The sequence below is a fragment of the Cydia splendana genome, chromosome 10 (genome assembly GCF_910591565.1).
Source record: "Cydia splendana chromosome 10, ilCydSple1.2, whole genome shotgun sequence".
In the NCBI taxonomy this organism is placed as follows: Eukaryota; Metazoa; Arthropoda; class Insecta; order Lepidoptera; family Tortricidae; genus Cydia; species Cydia splendana.
The window spans coordinates 11,174,702-11,187,280 of NC_085969.1; positions in this window are offsets into that span (position 1 = coordinate 11,174,702).

Consider the following 12,579-nt stretch of genomic DNA (forward strand, 5'->3'; position numbering starts at 1 on the left):
CAATAACAGTAACAAAACGGACAAAAAAGCCTGTATGAAATTTAAGCCAGTGTGGCTTCTTTTTTTTCTCGTATGAGGATTGAAAGAGCTCGTGATTCTGAGTGGAAAAAATTTAAAAATTTCAAAATCTAAAATGCAAGTCGGGAGTACAACTTTAAATAGGCCCAAGTGACCATAAACTGAGATGGCCGCTTGCCATCCGGCGCGGCGGCGAGCCGTAATCGTGATAAAAAAATAATGCGCGTTGCGCGTTGTGTCAATTTCTAAATTCGTTTTTATCATCTATAACCACAGACTGAACTTAGTTTAGTAGTAAAACCGGCTTCTGCAATTTTAATTTCTATAAAATATACACAAACTATGTAAGTAAAATGGTAATCTGTGAGTTTTTCGACGCCGGAAAACATAAAGTAGTGGTAACAGACTTTGGAAACGTAAAATGCCACATTGTAAGGACCCGTTATTGCGTATAGCAAAGGAAAATTAAAATGGTAGGTAAAACGCAACTCTAATTCAAATTAAGTGGGAGATAGAAACCTTTATCAGAGCCTCTACCATCAGTTTTAACATTGACATAACGCTCACGTTTACGTAATTTACTTTCTGTACATCTCGCTTGCACTATTGCTCGCATATGCGAGTACGAGCGAGATGCATAGAAAGTAAGTTACGTAGACGTGAGCGTGTATGTCAATGTCAAAACTGATGGTAGACGTACAGAACATGATTTTCGGGTAAACAAGACTCATTTGTTCTACAGGGGATAAGGTGTCATTACCCCCTTAGTACCTAGTGTATTTATTATAACCAAATTATATAATTAGAATAACATAATTACAACACCATTTGGTCCATTTGTATTACTGGAGTATGATATGAAACCTTACCAGCAAGCGTATTAGGTACCGATGGCTACATCCACGTAGTAAAGTAAGTTTTTAACAACACGCGATTGGAAAAGATGGACACTGCCATTATCACGCTGCCACATAGACAAATATGTACGACCATTATATCCGTAATAGAGGCAGATTCTAAGATTGAGATTTTAAACTTGATATATTCTTGTTATGATACGACCTAGACACGATTGAAGAGCACATTAAGCCAACAACTATACGGGCAAGCAATCGTATACTATCAATATCAAAATCATAATAATTTTAGAATCCTGAAAACTCTCGCTTTCAATATACGCAAACTGCAACAACTTTGCCCTCATAAAAAAACAATTATTTTTATAAGTCCGTCAGTAAGTAGGTACCAACATAAACATAAAGTCAACTGAAGAAACCAATCAAACAATACACAATTTATTGAAAGACGGCCCGTGGAAGTTCCAATGGCCCGTAAACTTGCGGGCTGTTGGTTTTGCACAACTGTTTAATATTCATACAGTTACAGAACAATATTTATATTTTGACGATACAATTTACTTTTGGAACCCTCACCTGTCGGCGCCGGTATTTTGCCAGTTGCCAATGCCTTTGCTGTAGTGTTCGAATTACACATAAAGGTGACCTAGGTATTTCTTTTTTCAAGGCGATTTTTGTCCCCTCTCCCCCTCCTTGTCACACCTGGTCACATTTGGCTAACATGTGACGTCAGATATTTGGCAATTAGGTATGTTATTTCAGTTAGTTTTTACATTTATTTCAACAATTTTTATTTTCGACATAGCAATGTTATAAATTTATAACCGAACCCGATTAGGAAAAAAAAATACATCCATAAAAACGAGTAGAGTATTGAGTATTATCATTGCAAAAACTAGTTATTTAATTATTAACAGGGCATAAGAAAATCAAAATCATTTTTGGTTACAGATGTAGTTAGTGACGTTACAAAGTGTGTGACTCCCCCCTCCCCCTTGTCACAACATGTGACATTTTCTTGATTCCCTCCCTCCCCCTAAACGTGTGACGTAATTAATAGATGACCCCTATTAGTTATCAAAAATTCAATTATAAAATTCGCTACTTGCGCTAAAATTTACTGAACGCCAACAATTTGGCTGCTGTAGGTGCATTACATTAATTTCTAGCTGAAACCCGGAGCATTAATTTGCGTTGTGCTCGGAGGCGAAACCGCAAAATATTAGTTCCGTTGCTATTCATAATAAAACCGGTGCAAACCGCTAAGTGCTTTAACATCTGGGTGCAGCAAAATACTATTACTATGACAACGACCCGTGAAATAGTACCGACAAGTCCGACTTGTTAATACGTAGAGACTTTCAGAAGGCAAACTTCTTATGATTTTAAAGGGGCCCACAGATTACGAGGCGAACTGGTAATCTGTGAGCTCCTTGCAATTTACATACATAGGTTTTCAATTTCAGGAATTCATCAATAGGGGATATCACTGCAATGTTCTGCCGCCAGAGTGCAGCACTACCGACTCAGTAAATTCATAGACTAACTTATACATACTGTGCCTTAAACTGTTTTTTGACAAGTTTTTACAGACAATAAAATATGACATTGATGCATCAAGGCGGTTTGTTAACAAGGGCCTACCGGTAAACGCGAAAATGCCCGGGCGCCGTCCAAGGGGGGGCGCCAAAATGGGCAAAAGACTACCTCTCCGCCTTGCCAAAAGGCAGCAGGGAAACTTTTGCCAGTCGTATTTACCACCACTGTCAAGTGTGAAATGCGGATCGTAATCTGGCCCACAGCGCAAAAGAGAAAGCCGATCTTTTAGGTACTCTTTTTGCCTCGAACTCGACCTTGAAAGACGACGGTAGCGCCCTACTGCCCACCATCCCGCAGTGCGAATACTCTATGCCAGAAACTTCTATCAAGCAGAGGGATATTCGGCGGGAGTTGCTATGCTTTCGTTTTAAAAGGCGAGCGGGCCGAGTGCTTCAGAGTTTCCCGTGTTAGCGCGTATTTTCCATCGCGAAGTTACCATCTTATGGACTGTCCAAGAGACTACCTATGCAAATGGATCGCTAGCCCTTTGTCCGGCAGGCGCATATGAGCCGTAGTAGACGGAACCTGCTCCAATAGCTGCTGCTCTTGCATATCTGTGACATGTTGTCTATCGACGACATTCATCGATATGCGGACGACAGTACTAGGGATTCCTATACAGGAAGGCTAAAAAATAACTACATTCCCGTTGCCAGGGAGGTTTTGGGATTATACTGAGCAACTTTTACTAAGGGACCAACCCCGAAATCGCGAAAAAAAGTTTACCCTCTCATAGAAAATGGACCAGCCAAAATGTAGGAAACAGCCAATTTTTTTTTCGCGGCTTGCTCAGTATAATCCCAAAACCTCTCTGGCAACGGAAATGCAGTTATTTTTTAGCCATCCTGTATACAGGATGGTCCAAACTTTGCGTCCAAAAAATTTTTTTAGGATCCTCGTCGTGGGTTATCAGAATATACCCCATGTGTGTTAGCCGATTTTTCGTAGCTTTCGAGTTTAACTTTTAACTTTTGTTAAGAAATTCCGGGGTGAAGCTTTGCTTTGCTTTTATGCCTTCTAATAATTGTTTGTGGTATTTGCACTGATAACATGAAATAGCGATGGGGAAGTGACCCCATAAAATAATAGTAGAAATAACAAAAGAGGATTTTTTTAATGAATTACTAATTTGGAAGCTTTCCACCTCAGTTTCTTTGACCGGCGACTCTAACAAATTATGACTATTAAGTATCACTTTTTTTACCTTTAAAAAAAACTTAAGGTCTAGCAGTTTCTAAAATAACCAAAAGTCTTTGAAATCGCTTGTATTTTTTTATTTATTTAGGTAAGGGCAACATCTAAGCTTGACATGCTTGAACGTAAAACTTTGTCTTTTTTTCCCAACTCAGCCAAGTGAGGATGCTGATTTTTTTTTAGCAACTGCGCCGTTTGTCAAGGATTATGTTACAAAAAGAAACATTCAAAGAAGTTCAATAGTTTTTTTAAATAAATTAATTGCTTCACTCCGGGAATTTCTTAACAAAAGTTAAAAGTAATAAAAATCATAACACGAAAACTACGAAAAGTCGGCTAACATAAATATTCTGATAGCCCACAGCGTGAAGAATCTAAAAAAAATTTTTGGACGTCAAGGTTTGGACCACCCTGTATAACACATGCCGTGCCAACATCGTTCGTTCTGTACGGCTACCACCAGTTTTGACATTGACATAACGCTCACGTTTACGTAACTTACTTTCTATGCATCTCGCTCGTACTGGCATATTAGTGCAAGCGAGATGTACAGAAAGTAAATTACGTAAACGTGAGCGTTATGTCAATGTCAGAACTGGTGGTAGCCGTATAGGGTCATTCTCGCATTTCGTGCAAATCGGTATTATTTGCAATTTACCAAAAATGTGATGGTGTTTTCGAATATCTGTTAATGCAAGGTTGTAACATAGGACCTAAAGTATATTGGCCCGCCATGAACAATTCTAAAAAGGTGGTTATTTTCTTTATAATTACAATGAACCCCCACTATTTTCATTCCTCTCTGCATATAACGCGTGAAGTTAAACTTTGACCTCGATTTGAACCTTAAGATACTAAAAATAGAAAACTTGTTGTTGGTTCAGTAAACAAGTAATTTAGTTATGTTTTATATCCTATAATATTATACGCTAAGAAATTAACAATAAAACTATACAGCCTTATAAGTGATGGTCCAAGCAATTTCTTCATTACCGACGCGAGAAATAGATTAGCTATATTTTGCTATATAGCAAGGGTATATAGCACTTCCCGCGGATATAACACATTGTTCGTCAGTCAGTTGGCCGCGTGCTACCACAGCGGTCGTCCGTATGTTGCTTTTGACGAAAATACCTACGTTCTCTCGTGTCGGGAAGGAGTGTGGTTCAGATAAATCTTCATCGCCATTTAGTGATTTATACAGTAAGTACCAATTGTACATCATTAAAATTATACCTAATTGATGTGTTTTAGGGTTGCCTTTCGTGTGGCTTATTCCGCAAAATCAAGGTCTGATATCAACCGACCTAGGCGACGAAAACTTCCAAAACTTCATTCATATCTGTTTCATTCATTTCTTTTCCTTCCAATTTTGCCAGGGAAGGTAATGAACGAATTTAGAGGGTAATGATAATTAATGTATTTGAGGCAGTGCATTTAATGGAAAGAGGGTTAAGTTATTATAAATAGAATGTTGGTATAAGCATTTAAAACTGTATGTAATAATATATAGGGGAGCCCAACTGGTGATTTTTTGGATTTAACTAGAGCCCAGTAGATTAACATAATCTGCCGCTCTACATATAATACCAGACCGCACTCAAGGACTGTGCTGAGAAATTTGACACGTTACTAAGAGACTAAGTGAGTTGGAATCATTTGATACCTGTCGACGATAAGGTGTCGAGGAGAATGGGGCAAATGTTTGAAATAAAGGGCAGAAACTACAGAAACATAAACACAGGCCGATAAGCAATAATAGTGCCTCCGCCGTCAAAAGCGACAATCCGTGCGTGATAAATCTCAGAAAACTGATACCAGCAGTAAAAAGCGGTGTAAAATCCCTCTCAGGGCGGTGGACCATCGCAAGTTCATCCATCTGTGGAATATAGCTTGAGGATCGGAGGACCTACGGGCATATCTGCTGTTATTCATGGTGCACTGTCGATGAACTTAAGCTCAAAGGGGACTCCAAGACTTTCAAAATAGGAGTACCCTCGACAATGTCCTCCTCAATCCTGTTTATTTCCAACTATGTAGCCTGATAATCGTGGTCATTTCGTAAATCCAACGTCAATGGGAGTCAGACAAAAACCAACCAGTAATACTTAGTTTCGGAATCCTGATTTGAAACCTTCACTGGATCTAATTTACCAAAGTGTAAGGGGTCTTAACACCAAAGTAAGTTTTTCGGGCTTCTATGCTGTTGGTCCAGACTACTTAGGTACCTGCATATATCTTAAAGGGGTGTTTAGAGCATTTGAATGGTCCAATACACTCCATGCTTAATCTGGTACCTACTCTCCACAAGTACATATCCTCACCATTGGAAGATTTCACGGGTAAGACCGATCCCAAAGTCAAGGTATTATTTTCTTTCAGCTTTAGCAAAGCTGTTTGAGTCCATACTCCATGGCACGTATGCGAAACAAGTGAAACCATTATTCCTGTGCAACACTCAGCATGGTTTCAGAGCGAAACGGTCTGTGAAAACTAACCTGACCTTGGTTGACACCTGGATATGGGTATTCTGATAGACGTCCTGTATTATGATTTCCGAAAAGCCTTCAATCGTGTGGGTAACGATGTATTCCTACACAAACTAGACGCTATTGGGTTTAATCCACATTTGCTTAACATTTTTGCCAGTTATCTGCGTGATCAACCGCAGTATGCAACGACCAGCATGGCCACTTCGTAACAGATCCGTACCATACTCGTTCTGGTGACAGCCAAGATTCAATCTTGGGGCCTTTCCTATTTGGAATAATGGTCAATAACCTGCCCTCGGTTATCCATAACGCTCGTTGTCTACTCTACGCCGACGATCTTAAATTGGTATATTGAGTTGAGAAGGAGGAGGATTGTAAGTTGCTGCAGGAGGATGTTTCATCTCTGTTCCAATGGAGTCGGGATAACAAACTGACTTTCAATGCGGCTAAGTGTCAAGTGTGTAGTTTTAATCAAGCCCTATTTCCTACACATGCTCAATTTTTTCTTAGACCTGAGCCAATAGATTCTTAGATCAATAGACTCTTGTAATAACAAGAGTCGTCTCAGTAAAGGATCTTGCGGTCATATTCGATACGCGGCTAACATTTCACGACCATATCAAAGCACTTGGTACTGTAGCTTCAGTAGATTAGGCTTTGTCACTCGCAACGTCAGAGAATTCCATGACCCTTGCCCCATAAAAGTTTTTTACAATGTTCTGGTCAGAAGCAAGTCGGAGGCGTCAGCATTAGCCTGGATCCCTTACGAGTCAACGTACATTCTACTATTGGAAAAGGTCCAAAAGAATTTCCTTAGGATGTATTACCAAAAAATATTTATTTTAGGAACCCTGAGCTTCATGTCTTTGGAGGTGAGGCAGAACTTAAGCCTACTACTTTTAGCTTGTTGGACTTTTCGTGGAGACTCTGGCTGCCTTGAACTAGTAGAGAGGCTTGTAAGACTTTTTGTACCGGACATTAGAAATATAACCCTTAGGCTTCTCCTGGTGCATCTCCTGTTGACTCATGAGTGCTTGAGATTTTGCGAGTTTATGGAGCTACGGTGGATGGATTGGCAGTCGAATGTATTTGGATGTTAATTTTAAATTAAAGTATGTAGTTTCTCAGTGTGTTGGTGACAAGACTAATGTAGTGCTGTGTAATCATTAAATAAATAAACAATACGAAATACGTCTTCAATCACGTAAATTGTGCTTGACAATCGCTACAAGCTAGGTGGTAAATCATAAGTCGCGATTGTCAAGCCGGAGTATTTGTTAAGTCGGCTTGATCGTCTGCACAGCGCTTAAGACACGTGATTTTAATGTTGTTCATTATATTAATGGTGTTAATTTTCGTTAACTAAAGTTTTTTTATTGCGATATCATAAGTTTGTTTCATTACCCTCCACTGATAAAATTACCATCCATGCCCATTTCATTACCAGCGCGTAGTTCATTACCACCAGTCTTATTAAATGAAAAGGAATAAGGTTACGAAGGTGCCTTTAGCATAAAAGTGTCAATAAATGAATCCACAATGCATGAAAAACCAAAAATTTACCATTTAAAAGAAAATTTACAAATCGAGAGAACATCACCGATTTGCACGAAATGAGAGAACGACCCTATAGTGATACTAGAATGTCGTGAAAAACCTGTGTCAGGTATCGAGAGCATTCTATCCAGAGTTTCGGTGTGGGATCGGGACAATTTAGTCCAATTCAATCCCACCAAAATTTATTATATTTCTATAAGTGAGAACCTATAATTGGCTCTGTGATTCTATTGTAATTTCTGGATATATATAGCGCTGTTGGTTTTCCATGTACTAAAATAAAATAAAGGGAGGCGATACTTTACTCTGGGGTAGACAGATCCCATATATTGAGTACTGCTGTCACCTTTGGGCAGGAGCACCTGGATGCCGCCTTGGACCCTTCAAATCAGTCCAAAGGCGCGCTGTACCTATGAATCTACGTCTAGTCTACGGTCCCAAACTCACAACTCTCACAAGCGATATAGATCTCCAAAAAAGAAGGGTATAAGTTTTAAAATGGTCGGCAACGCGCATGTAACACCCCTGAAGTGTAGACGTCCATAGGATGCGGTGCGCTTACCATCAGGTGGGTCGTAAGCTTGTTAGCCACCGATGTACTAAAAAAACACATATACACTGTATTTGTCTCAATTAAAAGTAAACTTTAATAAGTAAAAAAGTAATTAACCCTTTCGTTAGTTCATTTCGTTTGGGGGGGGGGGGGGGGAATTTGGTGCCTGCCCCGGGCGCCATATCTTCTAGCTACGCCACTGAATATTCCCTATTCAAACCACCGTAAAATTTACAAACTGGCCGCATTTTGCGATTATCAAATGAATCGCATAGAAGCAAAGTCAGCAAAATCCTCGGGTAAAAAAGTGGAATATGCTTCTGATATGTATATGATACAAATATTCGTTTTTTAAGATCGTATACGGACTCTTTTTATTTAACTACGGCCAAAAATCGTGCTGAACATTTTGAAATAAACATGTTACTGTTTATAGTTAAAATGCAAATTGTATCATTCAGTGTATATACGCATTGCTAAAGTTTGAGTAAAGTTTTGCACTTAAGAGATTAAAAAGCTTATCGTGTGTTCTGCCTCTTTCATTTTCCCGTTTAGGAGCTTTTACTTTTCTTTCCGTTTACGTGATTTGCTAAGAGATTAAATTTAAGACCGTACATAGATCATTACGTTGAAAGCTGCGCCTTAACTCTGGTATAAATTCAGAAGCGTATTTGTTTCTGTACTTTGTTTCTTTTGCAGTATTTTTTTTTGTTTTCTATAAATACAAATATACAAAAAAGTAATGAAATCGTTTGTAAGTTTGTTTTAGCGAAAAATGTAGCGATATTAACAAAGTGTAGGTATGTTAACTAACCTGAATACAGTATAGTGCCTAAATAATAAATAATATCACCAACTTTCTCTATAATTAGGCATTTCTTTTCTTAAAACAACCAACAAGTACATCTTACAAATCGAAGTCCCCCGCCGCGTCTGTCTGTATGTATGTTCGCGATAAACTCAAAAACTACTGAACAGATTTTCATACGGTTATCACCTATCAATATAGTGATTCTTGAGGAAGGTTTAGGTGTATAATTTGCTAAGGGTAACCCGTGCGAAGCCGGGGCGGGTCGCTAGTTACCTAAAAAGGTTCACAGAGGGACTTTGCAAAATAGTACAAGAATTTTAAGGCAGAGGGCGGGGGCGGCATTTTAACCACTTATTTCTATGTTCGTATAAAATATTTAAAAAAATATTAATAAAAATAATTCGTTTGTCGATCATTACATTACATAAAAGTGCGAAGTATTTTCCAGTCAGTTTAAAAGCAGAATGTAAAAATTCATATATTTAAATAAACACTGCGCGTAATTTTATTACACGGAAAAATATTGTCGCTACAGAGCGTTCGAGCAAATAAATAGTGCATTTTAATATCGAACGAATATTTGAAGCACGGCACGCGTTCTAATAAACCCGTTGAAATATAGTACATATTTTGTAGTGCCCAACCGAAGATTCGGTTTCGGTTTCGGCCAGTTCCAGCCAAAATATTATGGTTCGGCCGTAGTTTCGGTTTCGGTCAAAATACGGAATTTACGAAATGGGGTACTTCGTACTATGAAACTAAACTATGTGACAAAAACCAAAAGTTGGGGAACAAGTAGGATAACAATATAAATATACTGATTTATGTATACAGAAATTAATTGGTTTATTAGAAAACACAATTCCCCTAATGATGGCACCACTGGACGGTATACGCAATCTTAATATGTGTATAAATAAATAAAAAACAACGGGTTGCACTCCGGGAGTGCCGACAGAAGTGAAAACTCAATGACTATTAGTCCAAAATGTCTGCAGCACTATGTATAATTGACCCATCCTCCTTTCTATTGAAAACTTTAGTTCAGATGTAGCTTTATTGAATTAGATTGGAGTGATATAAGATATAAAGTTAGAATGTAACTGTGAGATCCTCGTCTGAAACCCGTACAAGATTAGAACATTGAGCTTTATTGCTTAACATAAAAGTCCAGTTTTAAATAATTGACCTGATTATGATACGTTATGACTAAAGTTCTTTGGTGAATAACATTGTCCATCACACATGACGTCAGCGTTACGCGTTACGCTGTCTCGAGTTTATCATGTTTTCCCCACCTCAAAAAGTGCTCAGCGCCGCTAAAGAAGTTATCACTTCAAAAGCGGTTTTATGATATTTTTTCCACGATTTTAACAAGTCTACAAAAGTTTCGGTTTTGGTTTCGGCCGAAACTAGAGTCAAAGCCGAACCTTCGATTTCGGTTTCAGTTTCGGCAAAAAAACATGTTTCGGTCGGACACTAATATTTTGTTTTCTGTGATATATTTGAATGAAATATAGGACCGGCTGCTGCGGCTTGGATTCAGTTTAATATCATCATAAGGTCGTAGTGCTTGCTCTAACACTAACTGAATTGCGTAACTAAATAATTAAGTGAGTATATCAAGTGTAACGCCAATACCAAATTAGTATCGAAAATTCCATTTCTAATTACGCTCCCTTTTCCTAGTCTTTCGTGGCGGTGGCTACCACGAGTTGGCATTTAACATTTACGTTAGCGACTGCGTGAACTCGCATTCCCTCTCTCTCGCACTAATCCATCAGAGCGATCGAGATGGACTGCGATCGAATATACGCAGTCACTAACGTAGGTAAACGTCAAGTGTCAACTCGTGGTAGGTACGGCTAAAAATTTATATATCAAATATGTATTAACATGTAGTCAATTCTAGTTTTTTCAGTATTCATCTAATGACCCGAGTCTGAATAACCATTGATTTTCTGTTTAGCCCAGTGGTTAATTGGTAGATAATGGTTTAAAGGCTTTTTGACAATATCCGCGCAAAAAAAATTAACGGCATATAGTATAGGGTGACTGCTATTATGGTTATTGGCCAGTGCATATGTACTGGCCAACTGTAATTGGCCACTCTTAATAATAAGGTTTCAATTGACTTCTTTTGTTTTTTTTGTTTCGTTGTTGTTTTGTTTGGAGTGGCCAATTACTATATACTGGCTACAGCAGTCACCTTATATATGTACTGTGCAACACATTTTAACAAAATGAAATAAATATAGGTACCATAAAGCATTAAAGCACGCAACATGAGTTTCGAAATCTCAAATTGACTATTATCATTAGACCTTTATAATTTCGGGACCTCCACTGCCTTATGCATAACGGCCTAAGTTCGTCAGATTACGCTTCGTTTATAAATACGATACGAGACGACCGCGACCCGGCGTCGCGTCGTATCGCGACGCGAGTCAGATCTGACTCCACATTAGTCCTACACATTTTCTTTTAATTATGTATATAGTTTTTCTAGCATTTAAAATATAGCTGTTGTTTGTAGTAACAATAAATACTCTTTGTTTATGAATAGGATTAGTCTATGGTCTTTTTGTGACAGTTGTTAATGTTTGAAGTGTTTCAGTTGAGTTCGATGATTTTGCGAAATAAAAGGTCTTGTGTTTTTCATGATGGTGTATTTATTAATTACATCCATAAAAGTACAAATATAACATTGTTCAAGACTGACAGTCTAAGTACTCTAGAGGTCTACGCACACCGGGTGCGTGTGCGTTGTAATGTACAGATCGGGTCAATTTTCAAATAGGCATTTTTGGCTGTCCCACGGCTATAACTCGAAGTCCATAGGACTAAAAGACTGGGTATGTATATATTTTCATGTACAGTCAACAACAGAGCTATGAATACAGGCAAAGTGTCAAAAATATGTATACAGTACTTTATTGCCTGTACATTAAGGTCGTGTATACATATTTTTGGCACTTTGCCTGTGTTCATAGCTCTGTTGTTGACTGTACAACTCTACCTTAAATATTATTTCTTTCTGGCAAAATCGCATTTGAATTTCCAAAAACGGCGAAATTTGCCGCTTTTTTGCGTGTCTCAGTGGCGGCACACACCCAATATAAAATCATGACTTTAGATGTAGGGAACGTATTATGAATAAATTAATATTTTTATAAAGAGCATTTTCTAGAGAATTGATTTAATAATTTCGATAATTTAATTCGTTATTTAATAAAAATAAAGGAAGCCCTTTTATCGTTGTCCCGCGCGGCACATGTTTTGTTATGACTTAAAGATACCCCAAAAATATTCGTTATCTATTGAATAACGGTTAAATTAAATTTACGACGCAATAGTGCGGTTAGTTGGGCGTCGATCAACATCGAATGTGGACGTGGAAGCAGTTTTATTTATATAAAAACAGGCAAGAATCTCTTTCGATATATTTCGGTACAACTGTAACGACATTTGAATGGACGCTTAATATGTTGGTATACA